A 24,867-nucleotide genomic window follows, 5' to 3' on the forward strand; every position below is an offset into this window, starting at 1 on the left:
GGAAAAAAGAACGGAAAAATCCACAATCCTGTCTTATCTATTTTAGTTGGAAGATACAATTTTCAAATTCAGCAGAATGGATCTATTCATATCCATACTTTTAATTACCTTCAAAAATAAATTTAAAGAATTCATGAAATGTAGCTGAAGTTCTAGGGTATTCCCTAAGTTCACAGCACAGCAATGACAAACTAATAAAAACGCATAATTATAAATTGTCCCATTATTGTAGTGTGTTTCCAGGAAGCCTGAATAATATTCTCGTCGACAGCTATCACATTAACCTTTCCTCGACAACTATCACCTCTTCGTCACACGAAAATTGTCTTCTGTGAAAGAGTTTTTGGCGTGGGGAAAAAGGCAGAATTTAAATTAGCTAAAGCTGACGAATAAGCTTAAAACAATTCATATTTTTTTTAAGTCACAAATTTGGTTGTGATCGTTTAATATTTGTTATTGTCCTAGGCAAGAGTGTAAAATCCGACAAGGAAAATGATCCCAGTCACGCCAGTAACCAGGCAGGGTAAGACTGGATGTCTTCTGGGATGATTTTTAAGTCGGACACTCGCTGGTCCGTAGGCCTAATGCCGAAGACCGTGGTTTAGAGCCCATGTTAAACTGTAGGTCCAGTCCAGATAAACCCTCGTTGGTATAAAGCAAACTTTAAAATATAAGAAAGTCCCCAATTTAATTTTTTGAATTACTAACTAATTAACTGCTTTACCAATTACTTCGCGAAATTGTTCTTTTGGCTCAAATAAATATGGCGAAATTGTTATAAAAGTTGTAGTAGAAGAGAAAACTATACAGTGTCATATGTCATATAACATTAGTAATATACCAGGTACACATTAACTTTTTTGATTCTATATATCTAGCCGATCTTTAGGTAATTTATAGATACTATCTCAAAAAAATTGTCGTCCAGCTTCGCTAGGTGATAACCATGATTTCTTGTACTTTCAAAATAAATCCACTTTTCATCACCTGTGACTATATGATGCCAAAATGACTTCTTCTGATCATACCTTTGAAGCAGCATTTCACACATTTCATCAGATGATTTTCCGATTTTCCATTTTCCTGTCATTCAATTAATGTGCCATCCATCAATTAATGTGGCGGTTTCGCATCTTCAAATTTTTAGGTCTATCAGAACGTTCTTTGTTTTGCACATCGAAATCGCCACTTTTGAATTTTCAAAACTATGCCTCATATGTTTTTAAGGTTAGGGCATACTCACCGTAGGTTTCTACCAGCAAACTATAACTAAAACGTTTTTCTTTCTTTTATATATAGCTTTGAAGCTTGATGTCAGTGAGATAGAATAATGTATATGTCATATCATAACATTACATACCTCAGCTTAGCGAAATCTGTTAGAAAAACTGGTAATAACTTTCCGGTACACCTGGTATAACCATCAAGCCTATAGTAAAACCATCCACCCCACATAATTATTTATTGTTCTGTCGGTTTGAAAAGTGCAAGCAAATTTTTTTTAATTCTAAAAAACTCATGCATCAACTCATTGCTACATATTTAAAATAAATTTTAAATTGTATTTTATGTGTTTTTATTAATATTGGGCATAATTGATATAATCGAAAAATCGCTTGAAATAGTCGAAATAATTAAATTGCATGGAAGAATGTGTAACCCGCAATACACATTTACGCTATTTTATTATAAATACTATATTGTGATTTATTTAATATAGATAAATGTTACAACATACGCGGGGATTAAATAAATACTTTTAATTTATTTGAATCTGTTTTATTTGAAAGAAAGAGAAGTGGTAATTTCTTGAAGGTCAATTGTTGAATAACTAGTCGTGCGTTATGTGTGAACTAATTACGAAGAAAAAATTAAGTTTTTGACAATTTACCTACTATTATTAAAGGCAAGTGGAGGATTCAACTACTTGTGAGTAGTAAAATAGGGAAATAATGTGACATCTACGGCTAAATTAACTAGTCTAATGACCCAGTACGAAGGAGCTATTTCTCTATATTTCTCTAGATTGTATGTTCTAAAAGGGGAATATTCTTAAAGTCGGATATAATAGGTCAATTGAAAAGTCCCCGGCCTGACACATAGATGGCGCTACTAGAATCAAATTCGTATGTTTTTCAGTTAACCCCCAAAAGATGCGTGTATAAATTTGACAGCTGGCGGATCATTAGTTTGTGAATTATAGAATTTTGAGTGAAGCAACTTTTGTTATCGTGAAAAAAAATGGATAAAAACGAATTTCGCATGTCGATAAAATATTGCTTTTTGAAGGGTTAAAATACACTTGAAGCAAAAACTTAACTTGATGCCGAGTTTCCGGACACCGCCCCAGAAAAATTAACTATCAAGGATTGGTATGCTAAGTTGAGACGTGGTGAAATAAGCACCTAAGACGGTGAGCGCAGTGGACGCCCAGAAGAGGTTGTTTCCGACGAAAACATTAAAAAAATCCAAAAAATGATTATGAATGACTGTAAATTAAAATGAATGAAATAGCAGACATTCTAAAAATATCAACTGAACGTGTACATTATATCATTCACGAATACTTGGGTATGAGAAAGTTCTCTGCAAAGTAGGTGTAGCGCGAGCTCACTTTTGACCAAAAACAATGACGAGTTGATGATTCGGAGCAGTGTTTATTAAGCACAATAAACCCGAGTTTTTGCGTCGATATGTGATAATGGATGAAATAAAGCTCCACTATTTCACTCCAATCGACGGTCATCCGAGTGAACTGCACACGAAGAACCCGCTCCAAAGCGTAGGAAAAGGCAACAGTTGGCTGGCAAGGTTACGGCGTCTGTATTTTGGGATGCGCATGGAATAGTTTTCATTAACTACCTTAGAAAAGGAAGGACCATCAACAGCGACTATTACATAGCGTTATTGAACCATTTAAAGGACGAAATCACCGAAGAACGGCCGCATTTGAAGAAAAAGGAAGTGCTGCCTCACCAAGACAATACACCGATTCACAAGTAAGTGAAAACTATGGCAAAAATCCATGAATTGGGCTTCGAATTGCTTCCTTATCCACCGTATTCTCCAGATATGGTCTCCAGCGACTATTTCCTGTTCTCAGATCTTAAAAGAATGCTTGCTGGGAAGAAATTTTAGTCGAATGAAGAGGTAATTGCCGAAACTGAGGCCTATTTTGAAGCAAAGGACAAATCGTACTACAAAAATAGTATGGAAAATTTGGAGGGTCGCTATAATCAGTGTATCACCCTTGAAGGGAATTATGTTGAATAAAAAAACTAATTTTGCCGAAAAAATATGTTTTACTATGGTAGGCCGGGGACTTTTCAATTGAGCTGTTACTATTATGTTTCGTGAAGTTTCCGCCTTCGTTTTTGTTTGTCAAACAAGTAAATTGAACCAATCATTTCCAAGTTTCAGCAAGTAATAAAATCTATATAGAAATACAAGGGTTCATAGTCAGATATTAAAACTTAAAATTATATTTGAATTTCCAATTTTAGATTATATATTTATGTTCGACTGTAAAAAATATTACCAGTTATCGAAAATCCAACGTACAATATGTATCGGAACAAATGTGAATTGCTATTCTATTTTTAATTAGATTACTATGTACATTTACCACGCTATAGCGTGGTTGTTTTTGTTTCCTTTTAATTACCCAAAGTCTACAAAGAGTTGTATTATTTTTTTGTTTGTTTTTTATGTTCATCGATAATAGCAATAAGTTTCTCATCTGCGTTTTATTTCAACTACGCTACGCAATCTATAGCTATGTGAATGTTACGTTCAATATTCCGTCAGTATGTTGTTCGGTATTTGGTACAATATATTACCAATTGTTTAAAAAAATGCATTCTTAATTATTATGTTATATATTCCATAAAAAAATATCTTGCATTATTAAATTAAATAATCAATTTTCTATTTTGGGTCATGCATTTATATTCATATCAGGTCTATGCTGTGGTTGATCGACTATATTTGTTGTTTTTATCACTAAATTTAGTCAGAACTGTTGTTTTCTGTTCGATAAGTCTGTACAACGAGGGCTCTTTGAGAAATACTAGGTCTGTATTGCAGACAGCCTTTCTAACTTTTTACAAGTAATATCCAATATGAATAGATAGGAAGAATACGAGTTAAATTTGATAGGTACATTAGGTGAACCAATCATTCGTAGTTCTTGGACTGCGTAGTCAAGCGTTGCTATTTGAGAGGATTTTTTTAATCTGGTTATTCGGATTGGCAATGTGCAATTTATCAATTGAAACTAGGATTTCGGTGGGAATCCTAAAGGATAGGCCAAAGGGGTTTGTTAATTTTTGCACAAAATAACTCAGGAATGGTATGAAAATATGCTTAATTACAAATTCTTCAATACTATTGTATAATAAATTATGCAATATGACCACGATAGCAGAGTCATAATGGACCAAATCAACCTATTATGAAATTGTTCCTCGATGGTTCTGTTTGTGAGTTCAGAAACTAATAGCACCCCCATTTCTCTATGTATTTAGTTATTTCTGGCATGTTATAAGGTATTTTAAAACACCTGCAGTTTTTTTTATCTTAGTCGTTTTGAGGAAACGAGATACCTGATACATAAAAATTTTATTTGAAACTTTTATTTGAAACATCTTTATTAGATACGCTTAGTACAATCTTAATTTACAATTAATTTATTACTACTTTTCCTATGTACCTGGATTAATTAACAAGCAAGACGAGTGCGAGAAAATACATCAGTATGTATTCCTCAATTATAAAATTATAATTATTTATTAATTATTAACTTATAGCTATAGTTTACACCAATAGTACACACTAAATGTTCACACAAGTTCGTATGGTTTTGTTCGTTTCAATCTCCTGACATCCTGCGCGCTGTTCAGCAGTTGTATTGCTTCCACGTTAGTATGATTTAGCAATCTTCTTTCAGGTTTCAAGGCGAAATCCTGCACAACTTCGCAAATCCATTTGATTTCCAAGTCATCGTGCAGTTCTTCTTTGGTTACATAGCGATAGGCATTGGTAATCAATCGAACAACCTTGTTTTGATTTTGACAGCGCTGTATGACTAACTGATTTGAATTTTTAGTGCAACCCTATATTTGCATCCCATAGGTCCAAATTGGCTTTATAATTGTATTATAGATCAACCTCTTTGATTTTAGATCAAGTTGAGAGTATCTTCCGACTAGCCAGTATAGTTGTTTTATTTTGGTTCTAATGTGTTTTGCTTTTTGTCTAACGTTATGCTTCCAATTTAATTTACCGTCAAGATGGATTCCAAGGTATTTTGCTGATTCTGCTTGAGGAATCGGGCATCAATTGAGTGATATAATTAAGTTTTTAGAAACCATAACAGATAATGCAATTTGGTAATCGACAACGTAATTAGCATGCCGAATATTACTTGGAATATTATTTATAATATTTTTACACTTATTTATTATATACTTTATTATTTGATTCTCTTTCTCTCTTGTTTCTCTTAAATCTACATGTTATTCGGGGTGTAAAATATAATATGACGATCTTATAAAAACCCCGAGGTGAAATACGAAGGGAATATAGCCCAGAGTGTACCGGCCGTTGCGATTATAGTTTTATGATGGCAGTAAACCGTTTAGGCCGTGTTAAACTGTGGCCAACTCTAAAGAGAACCAATCGTTCCCCTAACAAAGACTTTAACGACCTTTAAACCCCTTTACTGCCCATTCCTCCAACATAAACAAGTATATTGCATTATTAAAACTTATAGAATGGTTAATAACACTCTAACAATTTGTCAATTGTTCATTCTGACGCTTCGTCAGACTTGAAGGTACTATGTTCAGGACATATTGGATAGCGCACAGATTTCGCTAATCTATTATCTGCATACTTTTTTCCTGTCAAGCGTTTTTTCTTTGTAAGCTTTAAGATCCTTCAATCATTAATACAAATATTTCAATAGCATATTAGGTGTTTGTGTGTTGTGATAATTTTTTTTATTTTAAAAGGACATTTATTGAAAAAATGGGTCTAGTATATTTTAATCTTTCATATATTTCTTTTTTCATATCTTTCTGATAGACCACAGTCTTGCATTAACATATATTCAATATGAACAACGCCGGAATAATGTTCACTTTAAGAAGAAAATCATTTTCAATGTATCCACGGATTGAATTGTGTAAGATTGAACTCTTTCAAAAGATTGTTCTTCTCGTATGCACTTTAAGGACGATTCCTATTACGATTCTATTCAGAATTCGAACATCATTGTAACTTTATTTTTTATAGATGTATTCCACGTTACACATTAAGATTCAGGATATATATGAAGGGAGTAAAGTTTTTTCCTGTAGGATACGAAGACTGTTGTGATCTGAAACCTGTCCTATAGTATAGGATGGTGCAAAAGTCCCGTGGCATTTTGATTTCACACTAAAGTGAGGCAAAAGTCCCGCTACAATTTTTAGTGCGTGCCATATAGGAATGAATATAGTATACTTGCAACATTGATGAATACATCACCAGTTACCATATGAGTGAGTAAGTGTGATCAATACATTGGAATGCGTTGAAAATGTCTAAATTTGTACCGAGTAAATTGCATTTGCGGTAAGTTTCACTAGTTTACTTCAATTTAAAGAAAAAGCGACTAAAGGTCATCGAATCCGTGTGAAGCTTATGACAACCATGCTCCATATGCTTCAACATGTGAATACTGGTTTCGACGTTTGAAAAGAAAAACAAAGAACACCCTGGATAACCAAAACAACTTGAAGATAATGGTTTTAAAGTATTACGCGACGGGAACATTAAAGTGGAAACCCTACCCACCGTATTCTCCAGACTATGCTACTTCCGATTACTACTGGTTCCCATATCTGAAATGGGAGAATAATTGTTGATGAGAAGAAATGTATCGATCCGTGGATAGCAGCAAAAGATACACCACTCTTTCGGGATGAAATCCGTAAATTGCCTGAAAGTTGGGAAAAAGTCGCGGGTATCAATGGGCAATATTTTGAATAAAATACATTTTGCCGATTTTTCACAATAAAGTTTTAAATTAAAAAAAATCTTTTAAAACTAATTCTAAGTGAAAGCTAGGTCTAAAGATTTACGCTTTTGCGTTAATATAATGATCGCATTAGTTAAAACTGTAGTTAAAGAAAAATACTTCATAGTATTAATATGTATCCACATCAATTAAAAACTAATGAGTTCAATTAGATAGAATTGCCAAAGAGAAACACCCACCATTTTCATAATTTTAATTCAACAAGATCAACCGTGGAACATTAAAACTAATTTTTTTAAAATTTAAGGTCTCCTGTCGACTGCTCAACGTGATATTTGAATGACAGCCTTTTTCATTGTCTATCGATAAAACAATAACTAACATAGAGACTCTCCTCCCAGTTTATTAACAATAGACAATTATACAAAATATACTGCGTTATTAACTCAACTTTATTATAGAAACGTTACAGATAAATTAACAAAAACTTATGTGATATTTTTATCCAACACCTTTTTTTATTGATCCCCATCACGCATTGTCTGTTAAATCAAATCAAATTTCATGTATTAAAACTCATATTGTAGACATAACATTTAAATATTTTTTAATAATATTAAAACATATTTTTTACAACATACATTGTTCATCTTATCAAACTTTAACTATAAGTAAAATGTCCTGTTTTATTATTACCACAACCATTTTTTTTATAACATAGTTATATCGTTTGATTGATTGATCAATTGATTATCTCGCTGTTGATGATTTATATATATATATATATACATATATATATATATATATATATATGTATACATATATATATATATATGAAAACATAAAAAACATTAAAATAATATTGTAAATAGTTAAATAGGTTTAGGTAGGTATTAATTATTACACCGATTATTATGTACATATTTTATTTTATTTTTCTTGTTAAAAATCTAAGTTTGATTATTTTTTGCTTTTTAATGTAAATATAAAGTAAAGCTGCAGCCTGTATGAGGAAAAATAAATAAAATAAAGAAAATAAAGAAACAATAATGGAAAATAAGGAACGCTTCAGGCCCCGGGGTTCGCCACCCAGCCTAGGTGATTTGACAAACGTTCTAACTAAACTAGAACAAAAAGTTACTGTCCCCGCCGGTAATTGAACCCGCGATCTCCGTTTGAGAGCTGAACGCTGAGAGCCTCTAGCCATTACGCCGTAGAAGAAGTTGTCTGTTATATTTTTACGATGTCTTATATGCTATGGTTAATGCTTAAAAAGCAAACTGAATGGCTTTTGCACTGAACGACTTCCGATTTTCCATCACATCAGCTCAGCAATAACATTATATACAAATATCAGATTATTTTTTATAAAAAAATATCTGAAAACTTTGTACATGCTTTTGAAATTTGAGGATTTCTGTCAATTCTCACACCCCCCCTTCCACCCATCATATCATGACTTGGTTCCAATTGGACCACCTCGGAAGTATACTCTTTCAAATAAAAGAAGAATTTTGAAAATTGGTCCACAATTGACGAAGGAATCTGGGAATATACATTAAAAAAGTATATGTACGGCCGAACATAGAAACTCCTCCTTTTTCGAAGGTGGTTAAAAATAAGAATTCGAACTTGTAAGTGCCTCCTAAGATAAGGTGAGCGAAGAAACCTGGTTTTTGCAAAACGCCAAGTAAAATAGTATGAATACCGTCGTGAAAAACATCGAAGTACTACAACTACTCGACAACAGGTGAACAACAGGTGTGAAAACTACAGCATATTTTAAACTTATAGGTAGTGTTGTATTACCAACGTTTTTTTCAGTTTGTACCAGAAACGTTAGAGTGGGAATAATTATTTTCTTAAATAAAAAAGACTAAAAAATGTTTTGGCGTATCTATGAAATAGTTATGAGTTAGAACTAATCCTAAACTAAAATATGTAAATTTCGGGTGTAGATGGTAATAGGATTTTTTTAATTTTATACTTAATTTTATAATATATAGTATGAATTATCTTATATATAAAATTCTCATGTCACAATTTCCTGTTCATTACTCATGTTCCCATACTCCTCCGAAACGGCTTGGCCGATTATTATGAAATTTTTTTATGCACATTCAGTAGGTCTGAGAATCGGCTACTATCTATTTTTCAAACCCTTAAGTGAAAAGGGGGTCCACCAAAACTTTTTTAAATTTTTTTATTATGTGGCATTAAAAAATAAATACAACCCTAAATTTTCACTTTTCTATCATAAACCTCTGCTTTTTAATAGTCATTTTAATAATTCTATCATTTATTCGATATCCGGTTCGATAACATCAATTATTATCACTTGGTCAGGCCTAATAATGTCTGTGGTTTACATTAGAGCACACCATGTTTTTCACACGGACAATTATACGTTGCATGCTCTCGAGTGGGTACAACATCAAGTTTGTTTGTATTATCTAAAGACAGGCTAACTTTCTCTAACTAAAAGTCTTATTCTGTCCATGATATTCAATTTATTAAATGAACAATCGCCGCATATAAATTGGATTAAATTACATACTGTCCTTCTTTTAAAAAATCTCTGGTATTATTCCTCGTAAACCCTCCTAAATCCTACTATCATCCAGAGCAACAGGTAGAAAGAAATTGTCCCGATCCTAGCGGGGGTATTGTTATTTTTTTGCCTATTTGTTAAATTTTCAGTTAGTTGACTTCCATACAGGATACGGGAGTGGGGTCTACCCGGCACAAGGATCTGAATGAAATCATATTTTTTATGTGGCGAGCTTATTTAGTTTATGGTAATGGATCTGCTACCAGATAGGAGCGTAAAAGAGTTATGGATAAAGTTTACGCGTGAGATTACCCGCTTGCATATTGGATTTTATTTTTATTAACGTATGTTCAAAGGGAGGGTATTAATATTGTTTTAGTCTGCTAAGACTTGCCATGGCTTTTTTCTTAACTTATATATTGTTGGGTAATTATTACATATTGAATATGCGGTGAAATAAACCACGCTGTTAATGTTAGAGTAATGTGTGCAATAATAAAAAAATTGATGCTTAAAAAAATTTTGCTTTTTGTTTAACACTCAGTTTTTTCATCAAAAAGTTATAATAACTAATAATTTATTTTGTATTAATGCTTAGTGTAGTGCACTTATGTTTCTAATAATTAAACTTAACAACAAAAATGTATTTTTACAATAGTAACACGGATTAATTGTTCACCAATCCAACATTAATTGATCCATCAGTATACTCTGATATTTTTTCATTTAAAAGTTATAATTAGTTGACTATTATGACTTCAAAATAGACATTCGTTTTTCACTATAATTTTTTGAGCTAAGTTGTTAAACCTTTTCTCGGAGGTCTTTTTTTATAAATAAAATTAAGAATCAAAATGAATAATTGCATGGGGATGGAATGAGTTTTGAGATTATTCAGCTAAAACGAAGGCTGCAATCATCTGGATCCAAAATTTCTGTAACTTTTAAAAGTTAAATATCTCGGCATGTTAATTAAAATTAATAAAAATAACAGCGGATGCACTAAATATTGGTATATATAAAATATTTGTTTTGCAATACTAAAGTATATAATATGAAAATACTACAAAATATGTATTATTATACAAATATAGTATTTTTATTTGATATAAGGATAATCGTCTCTCGCGTCTTAATATTCTGTCGTATTTTCAGCCTTAAAAATTAAATCTAAAGCTGAACTACGTCTTCATTCTTAGCAAATGTTTACATAATCATCCCCTGCAGCCAATGTTGGAAGTACTGATATGTAATGAGTTAAGAATGTAGTAAGTAGGCTTGTTTGCAATATTTTTATTTAGTTCTCCCAACTATCACTAACTTTTGTTGCAGATTAGTGCGCATTGTATAGATCTCCTAGAGTTATATATCAATCAATCACTTTTATCATATTATACAATACTTTGATTAAAAATGGATTAATTTAAGTGTATTTATAATTTTCAAAAAATTGTAAGGTATTCATTTAGTTCAATAAAATGCAATTAAAACAAAGCTGATTTCTTTTTCATGCATTTAATTCTAATTTATTAATCGACTTAGCTTTCTGCAATACAAGTTTAATACTACAGTTTAACAAGTTAATATAAGTACCATTATTTTTATAGTATCCTCTTAAAGACAAATGTTTCGCATAATTTCTTGAGCTAAGCTAAAATATTTTCGCTAGAAAGACTTTTGCATTCCAGCAATAAATTAGAATAGCTAAAAGGTACATCGATAAGAGCATCTCCAAGAGTGAATGGAGTTCTTGATGCAGCTCTACAATTCTGACCGATCATAGGGTTTAAAGTCTTCGTCAGGAATTGCCATTCTAGAAACTTAATTTCCTGATGATGAGTCAACATTAAAATTTGACAAGACTGCTGGAATGGACCAAGTGACGAAAGAAAGCATTATTTCCGCGACTTCAATTTGGCGATTAGGAAGAGTATTGTCAACATGGAAGAAAGCGATAATTATACCTACTGTATTAAAAAAAAAAGATAGCAAACAGTTGGGGAATAAGTTCAGAGAGGCACATTACAAAGATTTGGATTGGTCTTTATAGGAATGAAAGGTGAACGAATTCGTTACATACCACTGTGGCGAAATAGATTTTTTGAAAAAGATATGAATCAATATTATAGAAAGCAATCTGAAAAATAGGAACCAAGACAGCTGTACTCGATTGTTAACTGCGGCTAGATTTAGTGAAGAATTCCTGCTGCACCAACAACAGCATGTTGATTGAGAAGTAGACACTCTCCCCGGGTACAAACTATGGATTAATGTAGCTATTAATGATGCAATTCAATGTATACGATGAACAACAAGGAATTTAAGGTGATTTTGTTATAGGTTCCATTTTAGTTGTAAATTAATCGTCTGCAGCTAATTCCGAGTATAAAAAAGGCAGTCTTAGTTTAAACAGGAAATAAACTGGATAAGTTTCATGGCCTATGAAATGACAAATTGTCAGGTCGATTGTTACTTGAATAGATTCAATATTAATTTGAGATTACAAGTTGAGAGTTAAAAATAAAAATCTAGAAATCACCTTCCTTCGTGGTGTCGAAGGATAAATTTTTTGGAAGTAACTAGCTGTGTATGTATATTATAAATGTGATGCATGTTTATTATAAGAAAGTATACATAAGTATACATATATAAACCGTTAAGATAAACAGATTGTGAGAGCATCGACGGGCCAAGAATCATTGTCGGTATTTCCAGTCATAATCGATAATAATCTTGAGGAACAATATTGGTTTGCCAGAAATTACTTGAGCGGTAGATATCGGGATCAATCCTCATCATTACAAAGAGGCCAAAAATATGCTACAATGCATATATTAAAAAATGTCTCCATACATTTATAATAAAATGCCATTAAAATGTTCGACCACCCTTTTCAAATTATTTACTCATTTTGTAGTTCATTATTAATCATCCCGCCCCGATTAAAAAATATTAGATTTCCAGTTTGGATTTCGAAATCACTACTTGACAATCAATCAAGTGTACAAGAGTAACAACGGTTGTTGAAAAGACATTCGTAGAAAAAAAATAATGCCCTGCAATATTCCTAGACGTCCCACGAGCTTTTAACTAGGTAATTGGAATTATTCTACAAAATTAGCAAATTGTTACAGCGGAATTACTATCGACTTCCGAAATCATATAGAGTCTCGCATGAAGGGGTATTCTCAATATTTAAACCTATTTCGGCTGGAGTTTCACAGGGTAGTGTCTTGAGACCACTCCTGTATCTGCTCTATACTGCTAATATCCCAACAACAAAAGAAACAATATTTGGAATATTTGCCCACGACACAGTTATCATGGCAAAAAATGTATATCTGTTTAAGGCTGTAGAAAAAGTACAAGTAGTGGTCAACAGGATCTAAAAATGGACCAGAGACTGGAAAAAACGCCTTAATAGCCCCAAATGTGTCTATGTTAATTTAGCGTTGCAGCCAAATGACAAAAAGCTAATTATATTTCTTGACAGAGGCCCGATTCCTCAAGCAGAATCAGCTAAATACCTCGGAATATATCTCGATGGTAGGTTAAAATGGAAACATCATGTTAGACCAAAAGCAGAGCTGTTTTAACTAAAAGTCAAGCAACTGTACTAGTTAGTCGGAAGATACTCTCAACTTGACCTAGAATCAAAGAGGTTGGTTCATCAGTCAATTATAAAGTCAATTTGAATCTATGGGATGCAAATATGCGGTTGCACTAAAACATCAAACCAACTAGTAATCCCACGCACCCAAAACAAAGTTCTATCATTAATTACCAATGCTTATCGCTACATAACCAACGAAGAGCCGCACGATGATCTCGAAATCAAATGGATAATCAAGATCTCACCTTATAACAAGAAATAAGGTTGCTAAATCACAGCGATGTGGAAGCAATACTACTGAACAACACGCGGGGAAACAGAAGTTACAAGCAACGCGAACTCGTCGAGTGTATAAGTGTATTCTTATGTTTAGCTTAAGTAGATTAATTTTCTTTTAATTTGAGAAATCCATATTGATGTATTAATCCCGTACTCGCCTTGCTTGTGTGTTAATGCAAGTACAATAGAACAGTAGTGATATATTAATTTGTAAGATTGTACTAAGCATATCTAATGTAAGATGTAATTAATAAAAAAAATATTATCCAATTAATAATTGTTAATAAGCTATTCGATGCTATAGTAGTCCATCTTTAATTATTTATATGAATTTGAAAATAGGAGCTTTATAAATTATCTGGGCGACTGTGTTTGTGATTAAACTTTACGCGAAAAATTGTATGCTTGCATATTGGACCTTCTTTTTATTAATATACGTTCAAAGGCAAACATTTAATATTGTGTTATCTCGGTAGATGATAGGTTATACTTAAGCACATCTTGTGTTCCGTAATTTTGTTCAATAATTAGATGGTGGTTATATAATACAACGTCTAGAAAATTCTATATCTGATTGGAAAAGATGAAAGATAATAAATATTTATTTATTTAAATTTTAATTTCTAATATATACCAGGTTGTTCTATAACTTTGTCAAGCGTCATTCTTCATCATTAAAATTAAAAATTCCATGCATTTTTCCGAAGAATATAAATATCATCTCTTGATTAAAATTAAGCACTCAGATTGCTGTGTGCTAGTAATGTAGTGAATCCACGAATAACGCGAATGTCAATATTCAGTTTTAAAATTTACGTCATTTAGTTACTGTTGCTTTTTTAGATACGGCGAGTTATTTAGAAATTTGGACCAGAATATTTTTGAATGGGTGAAAAAATTGGAGACAATATTTTTATTCTTAAGTCTCGATAATGAATGCGACTTATGGGTTAAGGGATAACTTAAGATTTCGAATAATAAATAATAATGTTCAGAGGTATTCAATGAAAGCCATCATGGTAACAATTGTCGACTGTGCATCACATACGATTCAAGACCTGTTAAAAGGACTTAGAGCACAACTGTCGCAGCTGTCATAACAAAATGCGAAATGATAGCAAATCATTTTGTTATCCGAATGCTTTAAAACGATATTAAAAGATTACTGAAAGTCTTAAACACCTCTCAAGGTTATTCAAAAGTTCTGCTTAGTACTTCAAAGAGTCTTTATATCGTGATTCATCCACAAATGAAATTCCTCTACTACTAGACTAGTAGAAATTAATTAAGGTAAAGGGATAAATATTTCGTAATAACAGTAATAAATTATTATCATTATATAATTAATTTTACCTAATATTATTAAGAATGTTATATATTTTACTACTTAAATATTGTAACAAGTGTATTTTTATTTATAATGAAACCAAAACATATTGTAGTACGAGTTAAAATATAATAAAATAATTGAAAAAATCTCTCCTCACATCACTTTGTATAATACTTATATCTATAGTCTTATACAGACTTAGACTTATCTTCTATTCAAAATAGCAGTGAACATTGAACTATAACTATAAACAAATTATGCTTTATTACATTTTTGTTTCATTTCATATATGTATGAATGCACCTATAGCGTGGCAGATGTGCAAGTCATTAGTGTACTGAGTAAATTTTTTTTTCTGTGTAAACTGGCTACGTGGCATATGAAAAGCTATAGGAACATAGTTTATAGTCCTCATAGAAATAATAATAGCGGAATACTAAGCCAATCGATGTTTAGGTACCTGAGATATCCCTTTCCCCTTCTCATGTCGTACGAAAAGAAAGAAACGCTGCTCCAATACGAGACATTTGGACAATGTTGAATAGTAATTTAGCAAAACATTATAAACCAACAGAATACCTGATAATTGATGAGCAACTTTATCCATACCGCGGTCAAACTAGATTCACTCAGTATATTCCGTCAAAGCCAGCTAAATATGGAATTAAAATATGGTGGATATATGATGCTCAAAATTCGTATCCACTTACTGAACAGCTTTACCCTGGAAAATCGAAAGATGGTCGTGAGAAAAACGTTGATGAAAGAGTTGTCAAAGACTTGGTGGTACCGTATAGAGGATCCGGTAGAAACATTACAATGGATAATTCCTTCACTACTCTTCCACTGGCAAAATTTTTACTATCTTGGAACTTGATAATTGTTGGCACCTTGAAGAAAAATAAAGCATACATTCCATCAGCAATGGCTGTATCAAAAATGCGAGAAGAATTATCCACTGTGTTTGGCTTTCATGAAAAAGTTACTTTATGTAGTTGTGTGCAAGAAAAGGTAATAATTATGCTATCATCAATGCATCATGAAGCTTGAGATAATGATAGTGCAAAAAAAAACGAAATTATTGAGTTTTATAACTGGTCTAAAGCTGGAGTAGACACGATGGATAAAATGCTTGGTAGATATGCTACAAAAAGGTCAACTCAAAGGTGGCCTCTAGCATTTAAAAATTTTTTTTTTGAAAGTCGTTCGAATAATGCACAAATTGTGAGGCATTTCTCAACGAAAGTGGCGATTGAATCACTTCTTGGTCGAGCTATCAATCCGAATGCGCATCAGCGAATATCATCTGTATCATTGACACCTCAGACGCAGCTCGATTCAACTGGGAGGAAAAAGATTACTGGTGTATGCTATGAATGTCTCCAAAGTGAATTTAAAAAAAGTCGCAAAACTAGAAAAATATGTTCGGCATGTGAGAACCCTATTTGTGACGAACACTGTATTATGACACCGAAAATAATTTAATGTACTTCAATATTTATATGGCACTGTATCATAATAAATAAAATAATGTAAATAAATAAATAGTAAAAGAATAGAAAACGATTAATAAAATAAAATAAAATAAAATGGAGTTATGTATTTCTTACTTACTATTTTTGTTATTGTTTATAATAAGAATTATTGTTTAATTATTGTTGAAATAAAAAAAATTACAAACTATATTGTCTATTATCAATTTAAAAGTCAAATTAACTAAATAGTTTAATAAGCAGTCTCTGAAGTGTGTATAAAGCCGTCGTTCATATACCTTAATCTTAGTGGGTACCCGGGTACCTGGATATTGAACGGGCGGCAAAAGTTTGATAGTTAATAACTTTTATAAGTTAATTGATTGTTAAAAAATTTGACGAAAAATGGGTATCAAATTACTTCAATTTTGAGGATCCAGACGGCCATAAAAAATTTTAAGGAGAAGTTAATATATTTTACCTGCGGATTGAAATGGATACCTGGGTGCCCGGTCATTGGCCGGACGGTTAACGTCTCAAATTTTCGCTCGACAGATGCGTTCGGAAACAGTAGTATCAGCAGTAAGGATATCACAATTTTTATGTTAAGGAACGAATATTCTCCAACTGTGTTATAATTGGGAAAAACTTTACCTCACTAGCATTAATCATAACTGTTTCCTTCATGAATTTCAAGCTCATATTGAGCAAAATCCAGCATGAGCTATGCCTTGTCATATATTTTATGTACTCTCCCAGATTTATGAGGCACTGGACATGGCTTCAGCACTGGTACGAATGATTTAATTTGAAGTTGCTGACCTTCCGATGGAATGACAGCACATACACAAGAAAATAAAGAAAATCACTGAAATCCAATCGCTTGGTAATGTCCGATATCAAAATTCTTGGCTTGTTCGATAGAAACCTGGCTTGTTCAATAGAACCCTTGGAACTCTGAACTAGCAATCAACGCCATCTATAACAGAGTTAAGAAATATCTGCTTTGTTTTCATTTTTAACAATGGGTATTTTTTGTTTATTGATATTTTCTTAATGAGTTTCACAAAAATTTCTCTATTTGTTATTCTAAAACTACTGACAAATAAAACTATACAAACAGTACAATATTTATAAAAATTTATGTTATTTCTTTAAACAACTAACTCTATTTCTAGTCTTGGTGAGATACTTATCATATTGCCCTCGTAAATATTTGAAGAGTTTCATTTAAGTTTACTGTAATAACTTACTCTAAGTTCTTCTTTTCATCATTTTATTATACTTTTACAACAATATTAGTGCAGATTTTATTTAAATTTCAATAAAATATGTTTACGAATATAAATGGTGGGGCAAAAGACCCGCTACCATTTTGATTGCGTGCCATCTTGATTGTGTGATCTTTAGCTTAGTTTCGCTTTAACCATTGTGTTGTGTAGACGTCCAAATTTTATCGTGGATAAATATACGCCACAACAACGAGTAGAAACAGTGACAATATTTATTGAAAATAGTCGTTCCATTATTGCCACTCTGTGGAAATTGCGTCAATGGTCGCCGGACTTGTGCCCCATAAGAGTCATAATAATTATATTACTTCTTCATATAAAGATTATTTTTGTAAAATCTACTAATATTATTTATCATGCACAAAGATTTGTTTATTGACTTTTTACCCAACTATTTTAGTTTGAATAAATAAAGTATTATTAACCTTGAATTGTGACGCTAGACCGGTATCATTTAAAATAATAATTCGGCGATTATTATAAAGAAGAGCTAACGATTATAACTATTTTTGATATTTATACGTTCATTAAACTTTTAATAATTGCTATACAATTTTTTCTATTAAATACATTTCGATTAGTTTAACTGATTTTTAATAACTATATATAATTGTTTATTCTTTCCTTGAAATTTAGTTTTTAGAATACTTTTGTTCCACTAAACAGGTATTTAAGATAATATACGTCATCTTTAAATAATATATTAGGTGTATTTCTGATATACATACGATGTAAAGAACTTGTTATAATTTGTAAGTTTTTTCTAATTTTGAATAGCAAAAACACATACGTTTTTTATTGCGTTATGAATGTCTGACTATATTTCAACAACCACATTTGCAAGAAACGTTATTTTAATAGAAAAATAGGGTAAAATGTAAAAAACTCTCTGAACTTACGGTGGAAAAGGTCATATAAATAAATGAAACTACCAACACAATTTAAGTAAATTTACGAAAGAGTAGAAATGCGAATAATTTACACCATAATGTTATCACATCAACGTAAGTATCAACAGGAAACTAACCATAATAAGTCACTGATGAAGTTATGAGGCAAATGACGAAAATTATATGATAGTTATGGAATTGGATTTTATATGGAATATGGAAATATCAAATCTAAATATTGGTGATGGTTACGATAACATGATTTTTCTAGATTTGATTAAAGTTGATTTAATAAGTCAAATAAGCAATTAATATGTAATGTGTAGATGAAAATCGAAGAAGCGAATTTCATTGCAAGAAGGTTGTTGTAATGAATATATCCAAAATCTGACAAGAAGAGAGGAGTATTTAACTGATCACGTGTCAGTAGCTTCGAAAGTAAAATATTTTATCCATCCGTATTACTGCCAAGATGAGTACGACCTAGAACTAACGTAGTTCGGATGCGGTGCTGATATGACAGAAAGAAGGTTGGAAAAACTAGTAATTTGTTTGAATTTAGCCATTTTTATATCGATGGCGATGGAATATATGCTCTGAGCTCTTAAACCTGCATAATACTTGGCTAGATATTGTTCGCTTCACTGTCTATTTTTTTAGGTTCTATTTTTTAGTTTTTCGCACAATTAAATTAATTTGTTTTACCAAGTTATTTGACACCTATTCTCTGTATTTAAATACACTAAGCTAAAACTTGTTCTTCCTCGTTGTTTCTGTTAGCAATATAGCTACTGTCGATAAGAAATTTTTTGCGGCCTGGTAGCACTTAAAAGTAAAAATGAAAGCAATGAAAAGCGGAGCTATTAAGGTTTTGAATAGTATTAAGCAGTATTTTTAAGTTTTATATTGATACTTTTGATTATTCCAGCACTGTGAAAAATCTGGATAAATAAAAGTTGCTTCTTATAAATAAATGTTAACAATATAAGAGCGAAGAATGTTAAAATAACAGCTTTCCCTTTAGTATCATTGTTTTTTTAAGTATATTCAGACGACTAATCGTACATTTGAAGCTCAATTCAATTAAATTTTCTTTTTTTTATATTGTTTTTGTCTATTTCAAGAAATTACATTTGAAACCCATGAAACACTTTTGCTCCGTTAAACTCCATCAGATTCCATCATACATAATTGTCAATTTTAGTTTCAACGATGTAAAAGTAGTGAATTGTAATGACAATAAATTAATGCAAGATTTATTGGACGAAAAGAAAATCGCTAGTGCGCGAATTAACTGAAAATGCCAAATCGAATCATCTCAACATCGCGGTTTCATAGCTTGTCAGGCAAAAACGTAGAATTTTCTATAGCTTAGTGTGACTGTCCAAAATAAGTTGGTCTAATATGACAATTTCAAGCGCAAAATGCCATAGGTTAGTACAGGAGTGCCACCGACGTCGATACTCATATGAAATCCATGGCCATAAAGTGGTTAACTTATAATCCATGGTTATAAGTGTGTAAGGTGGATTCAGCAAGTATTATGAGTTGCTAGAACGAAATGAAACTGTTACTGCTGATGTCTGTTGACGTCAGTTTAACAAATTGAACGAGGTATTACGAAAAATTCCAGCAATAGTGAATGACAGACTCAAAGTCACCTTTATACATGACAATGCTCGTCTATAGGTTGCAAAACTTGCGAGGAATACGCTGTTGCAACTCGAATAGAATATTCTATTACACTGCTGTCTATTCACCAGTCATAGCAGCTTCTGATTACCACTTGTACAGATCGATTGATTGGCGCACGATTTCACAATGCTGGAAAAATGTGATAATAGATAAATAATCCACATCATTGACATGTTAATGGTATCGCCATATTGGTAGAAAATTGGGAAAAATTTAAAATGATGGATAATATTTAATTGTATTAATAGATATTGTACCAATTTTTCTCAATAAATGTCTTTTTAAAGTGGAAACATGATCAGAATACATTCAAGAACCTAATAATAAATTAGATCTTCAGTTGTGAAAAAGCAATGTATGCGAAAATGTCAACCGTAAATAGATGAACAATATTCGAAGATAAGACGATCATCCACCCTCTCTTCCATAAGCATATTTTTCAGACTATTTGTAAGTCTAATAGATTTAGATTTCTTTAGATTTGTAGTCTTTTAAGATTTTTGATGAATTTGAATATCCATTGTTATTTATTATATAATTTTTATGTTTATTTTACTTTTTGTATGCTTTATATTTTTACTTATGCATATAACCTATTAAAGAAGGAATTATGAAGAAAAATTAAAAACTAACTACCTAATTCGAATTAATTGAACACTTGTCTAATAGAATAAATAATTTGATATTTTTTCTACCTTCAACTTCAGTAATAAACGTTTTTTTTTATAAAAATATTTAATGTATCAACTTTGACAAAAAGCACCACTGAAAAGTATATTTTTATACAATAATATTACCTAATTAAAAAAGATTAGCGAACTTTAGTGTTTGAGACAGTGTTGAGACAGAAATTATTAATGTCTGTGCATGTATACCATGTGACCAAACCCGCTTTCACAATTTTTTAATAATGTCTTCATAATGTTATTATTGATTTCATTATTATGTCACAAACGTATGGCTGCTTTAACTGCATAAAATATATTGATAATTCAAAATATAACAATGCATTAAGTGAAACAATAAATATAAAAAAATAGTCATAGAGAGTAAGACCATTATTTATTACCTATTAAAAGTTTACGTAAAAATAACCTTTCTTAAATATCTGTAATAAATAATTATTTATATAAATTGACATATATTTTATTTATCTATTATTTCAAAAATGTTGTAATATGTGTCAATATATTTTTACTTTAAAACAATTTAACAAAATTTGTTAACAATCAATGTGTCAAATTAACAAAAATTGTAGTTTTTTGCATTAAAAGGAGATATCGTAAGGCAGCGTTGTTTGGTTCTGTTCTTCAGTTAGTCTATTTACCTGGCATACTACAAATAGAAAAGACTGCGATGTTTATTATTGAAGATCATAATGAAGAAGTAACCAGAAAACTGCAACACCCAAGTAATACATTAACCTTGGGATGAATCTTAACGCAAATTGGAGGATGGAGCATATCAAATAGAAAAGAACTCGAATTTTTTGGATTCGTATATAATAAGGCGCTGTTCAACAGCAGATACTAAAATCCGTATGAGCCTATGGATTTCAGTTATGGGAATATTCTGAGACATAATATCAACATAATACAAATATTTCAGAATAAAGCTCTAACAAGCATTGTGAATATATCCAAATACCATAGGAACAGTTACTTACACTGACACTTCGGTTTCGAAGTGTCATAGAGAAAATTAAGGGATTCACAACAAGATATGACGAAAGACTCCACTGCCATGTTAACACCGTTATGCAACTCTTGGATAACACTGAACTAGGACGCAGAGTCAAGAGAACCAAACCGTGTGATCTTCTGTAGTTATTTATAGAAGTGCATTCAATAGTAAAAACACTGAAAACTGCTACTAACTTTTATTTTATGAGACTAAGCAAGGGTTAATGTCATATAAATGTGAACTTAGGAACAATTTTGAAATTATTTCGATGAAATATCCACATAAAAAATCATGAATTAAGATCTTAAAGAATAGTATGAAAAATATGAAATTAGCAGAATTCAAAACCAGAACAGATATAGCAACAATAATACTTTGGTTGAGAAGTAGACACTTTGCAAGTACCGTCTTATTATCGATGACGATACGCAACTTCACGAGAAATAATCGTGAAGACCATTATGGTTCCTTTTGTTTTTCAGTATTTATCATAATTTGAAAATATCACAAAAATATGCTTTGGTAGGTTGGGACGAATAAATGCTCAAAAGATGATGTTTCAAAAAATATAAAAGCTGAGCTGTTTACAATATTATTTTAACTACTACCAAGTGATCACTTTGAAGCCGGTACCGAACCCAAACAGTTATATTAATTTAGATTTGTTGGTAATTTAATTTTTTGTATATGTCATAAAATTATATGGTTATTTTCGTATTGTTTGGGTTCAGCAAAATTTTTTTCTATTTCCCCCTTCCCCCCAACATATCCTGATTTTATTCCAATGGGACCACCACGTAAGTGCACTCTTTCGAATAAAAAAGGAATTTTGAAAATCGGCCCACAATTAACGGAGAAATCACATACACTATAAAAATATATACAGCTGAACATATAACCTCCTTCTTTTTCGACGTCGGTTAAAAATACAGAAGTGTTCGCACTAATTTTTTTTTTATTAATTATATAGTTAACCAAAATATAAATGTTCTTTTAAACCAAAAATTAGGGAAAATAATAATTAATATCTCTTTTTAGAACTATTGCTCTTGGTAACTGGAATATTTGAAGGAAACAGTAAGTAAAGTAAGACCAAGTACGGAGTTGAGCTAAGCCAACTTCAATGTAAAAGTGTTGCTAACAATAACAGATATAATGCGAAGTTGATTAATATATTCATTATAACATCAACACTGTAACACCACAAGTTTTACAGAAAATTATATTAATTATGCAGTACTTCATCGGGTAGTATAATAATTATTTTTTTCCAAATAATTCCCTCATTTACCAATTCATTAACCTTATTACTCTCACATTTTTCCAATAATTCACCTAATATGAATAAAACTTAATTTTTTAACATTAAAAAAACGGATCTGTATATTACATTTTATTTCAATTTTACTAATTTGAATTATATTATGTTTACGAAAAAATGAGAAAACAAAAAATATAAAAAGGACCTGGTACGCGTAAATAATTTTTTTTAGCCATTTAGTTGCAATTTAATATCTAAGAAAAAAAATATTTTTTTGTATAATTATGTAATATGAGGTAACGTAAGTACTTAATGATATATTTTAGGCAGTTTATTTCTCATTATATTATTTACTAATGGTCTTGTATGCGCTATAAAAAGATTCAGTAAATAGGAAAAACTTACCTGGCAGCGTTGTAGCACGATTTCAAATCGAAGAATCTTCGCTGACGCGGCTGGTGTACCCTCTTGGTAGCGGACACTAAAACAGAGAGCGTCGGGACGCCAGGCGTCGTTTTATATCTGCTTGCGGACGACGCATCACGCGGATTTTGGATCGCGTATGGGCGGCCCTGTACGGGGTTGTAGGGGGGCGGTTACGTTCGATTCAATTATGACCAGCCCCCACCAATCTCCCCCGTCTCCTGGTTTGTTCCCCACATTATACTATTCCTAAGATTAATGGTTTATGTTCACACTCATAATAATGCAATAACATTTTACACGATTTCCGTTTTATGGCGGACAAATCGAAAAAAAGCCGGTCCTCCTCAACCTCTTAGTGCGATTTCATCACATGTATAAGAAATAGGCAAAAATCATTATTAAAAGAAACAAAATATTAATCATATTCATATATATTTGAAAGCCTTGACTAATTATGCTTAAAAAACCTGACCAATCCGCAGAACAATCCGCTTCTACCCGCGATATCAAAATTATTTGAGAAACTACTCTTAAAACGTATTAAACCATTTATGGAAATACCAAATTTCGAGTTTGGATTTCAAAATCATCACTTCACAATAGACCAAGTGCACAGAGTAACAGCGGTTATTGAAAAAGGTATTCGAAGAAAAATATACTGACCTGCAATATTCCTGGACGTCTTACAAGCTTTTGACCGAGTATGACAAATTACTGTCGACTGCTGGAATTATATCTCCAAAAGAAAATTTAGAGACTCGCGTGAAGCAGCCTTCTCAACACTTAAACCTATTTCGGCTACAGTTTCACAGAGTGGTATCTTGCTCTATACTGCTAATTTCCCAACAACAAAAGAAACAGTACTTTTGCACATTTGCCGACAATATAGTTATCATGGCAAAAAATGTATCTGTGTCTAAGGCTAAGTATAAGTAGCGGTCAACAAAATCTACAAATGGACTAGAGACTGGAAAATAGAGCATAATCCTTCAAATCTGTCAGTGGTAATTTTTCGTTGCGGCGATATGACAAAAACCTATTTATATAAATTGAATCAGCTAAATACCTAGGAGTACATATCGATGGTAGATTAAATTGGAAAGATAAAGTTAGACAAAAAGCAGAGCAGATTAATTAAACTCACAGTCAAGCAACTGTACTGGTTAGTCAGAAGTTACTCTCAACTTGACCTAAAATCAAAGAGATTGGTCTAATCAGTCCCAAAAGCTAATTTGGATCTATGAGGTGCAAATATGTGGTTGCACCAAAACATCATACCAACTAGTAATCCAACGCACCCAGAACAAAGTTCTACGATTAATTACCAATGCTTATCGCTACGTAATCAACG

At 31.7% G+C, this 24,867-nt stretch overlaps 2 protein-coding genes across 3 annotated transcripts in view; one reads left to right on the top strand and one right to left on the bottom strand.

Moving 5' to 3' along the window:
- The window catches only part of LOC143196018 (RYamide neuropeptides), a 45,655-nt gene extending 22,063 nt beyond the window's left edge, over window positions 1–23,592 (bottom strand). For both annotated transcript variants that reach the window (XM_076403599.1, XM_076403598.1), the window contains exon 1: window positions 23,496–23,592. The gene's annotated coding sequence lies outside the window, so the exon portion shown is untranslated. The remainder of the gene's footprint in view (window positions 1–23,495) is intronic.
- nmdyn-D7 (nucleoside diphosphate kinase homolog 7) overlaps window positions 1–24,867 on the top strand; it is a 46,549-nt gene that overhangs the window by 5,323 nt on the left and 16,359 nt on the right. The window lies entirely within an intron of this gene.

The sequence above is a fragment of the Rhynchophorus ferrugineus genome, unplaced genomic scaffold, assembly GCF_030347505.1.
Source record: "Rhynchophorus ferrugineus isolate W39M unplaced genomic scaffold, kcgeb_rfMv2 rfM4, whole genome shotgun sequence".
In the NCBI taxonomy this organism is placed as follows: Eukaryota; Metazoa; Arthropoda; class Insecta; order Coleoptera; family Curculionidae; genus Rhynchophorus; species Rhynchophorus ferrugineus.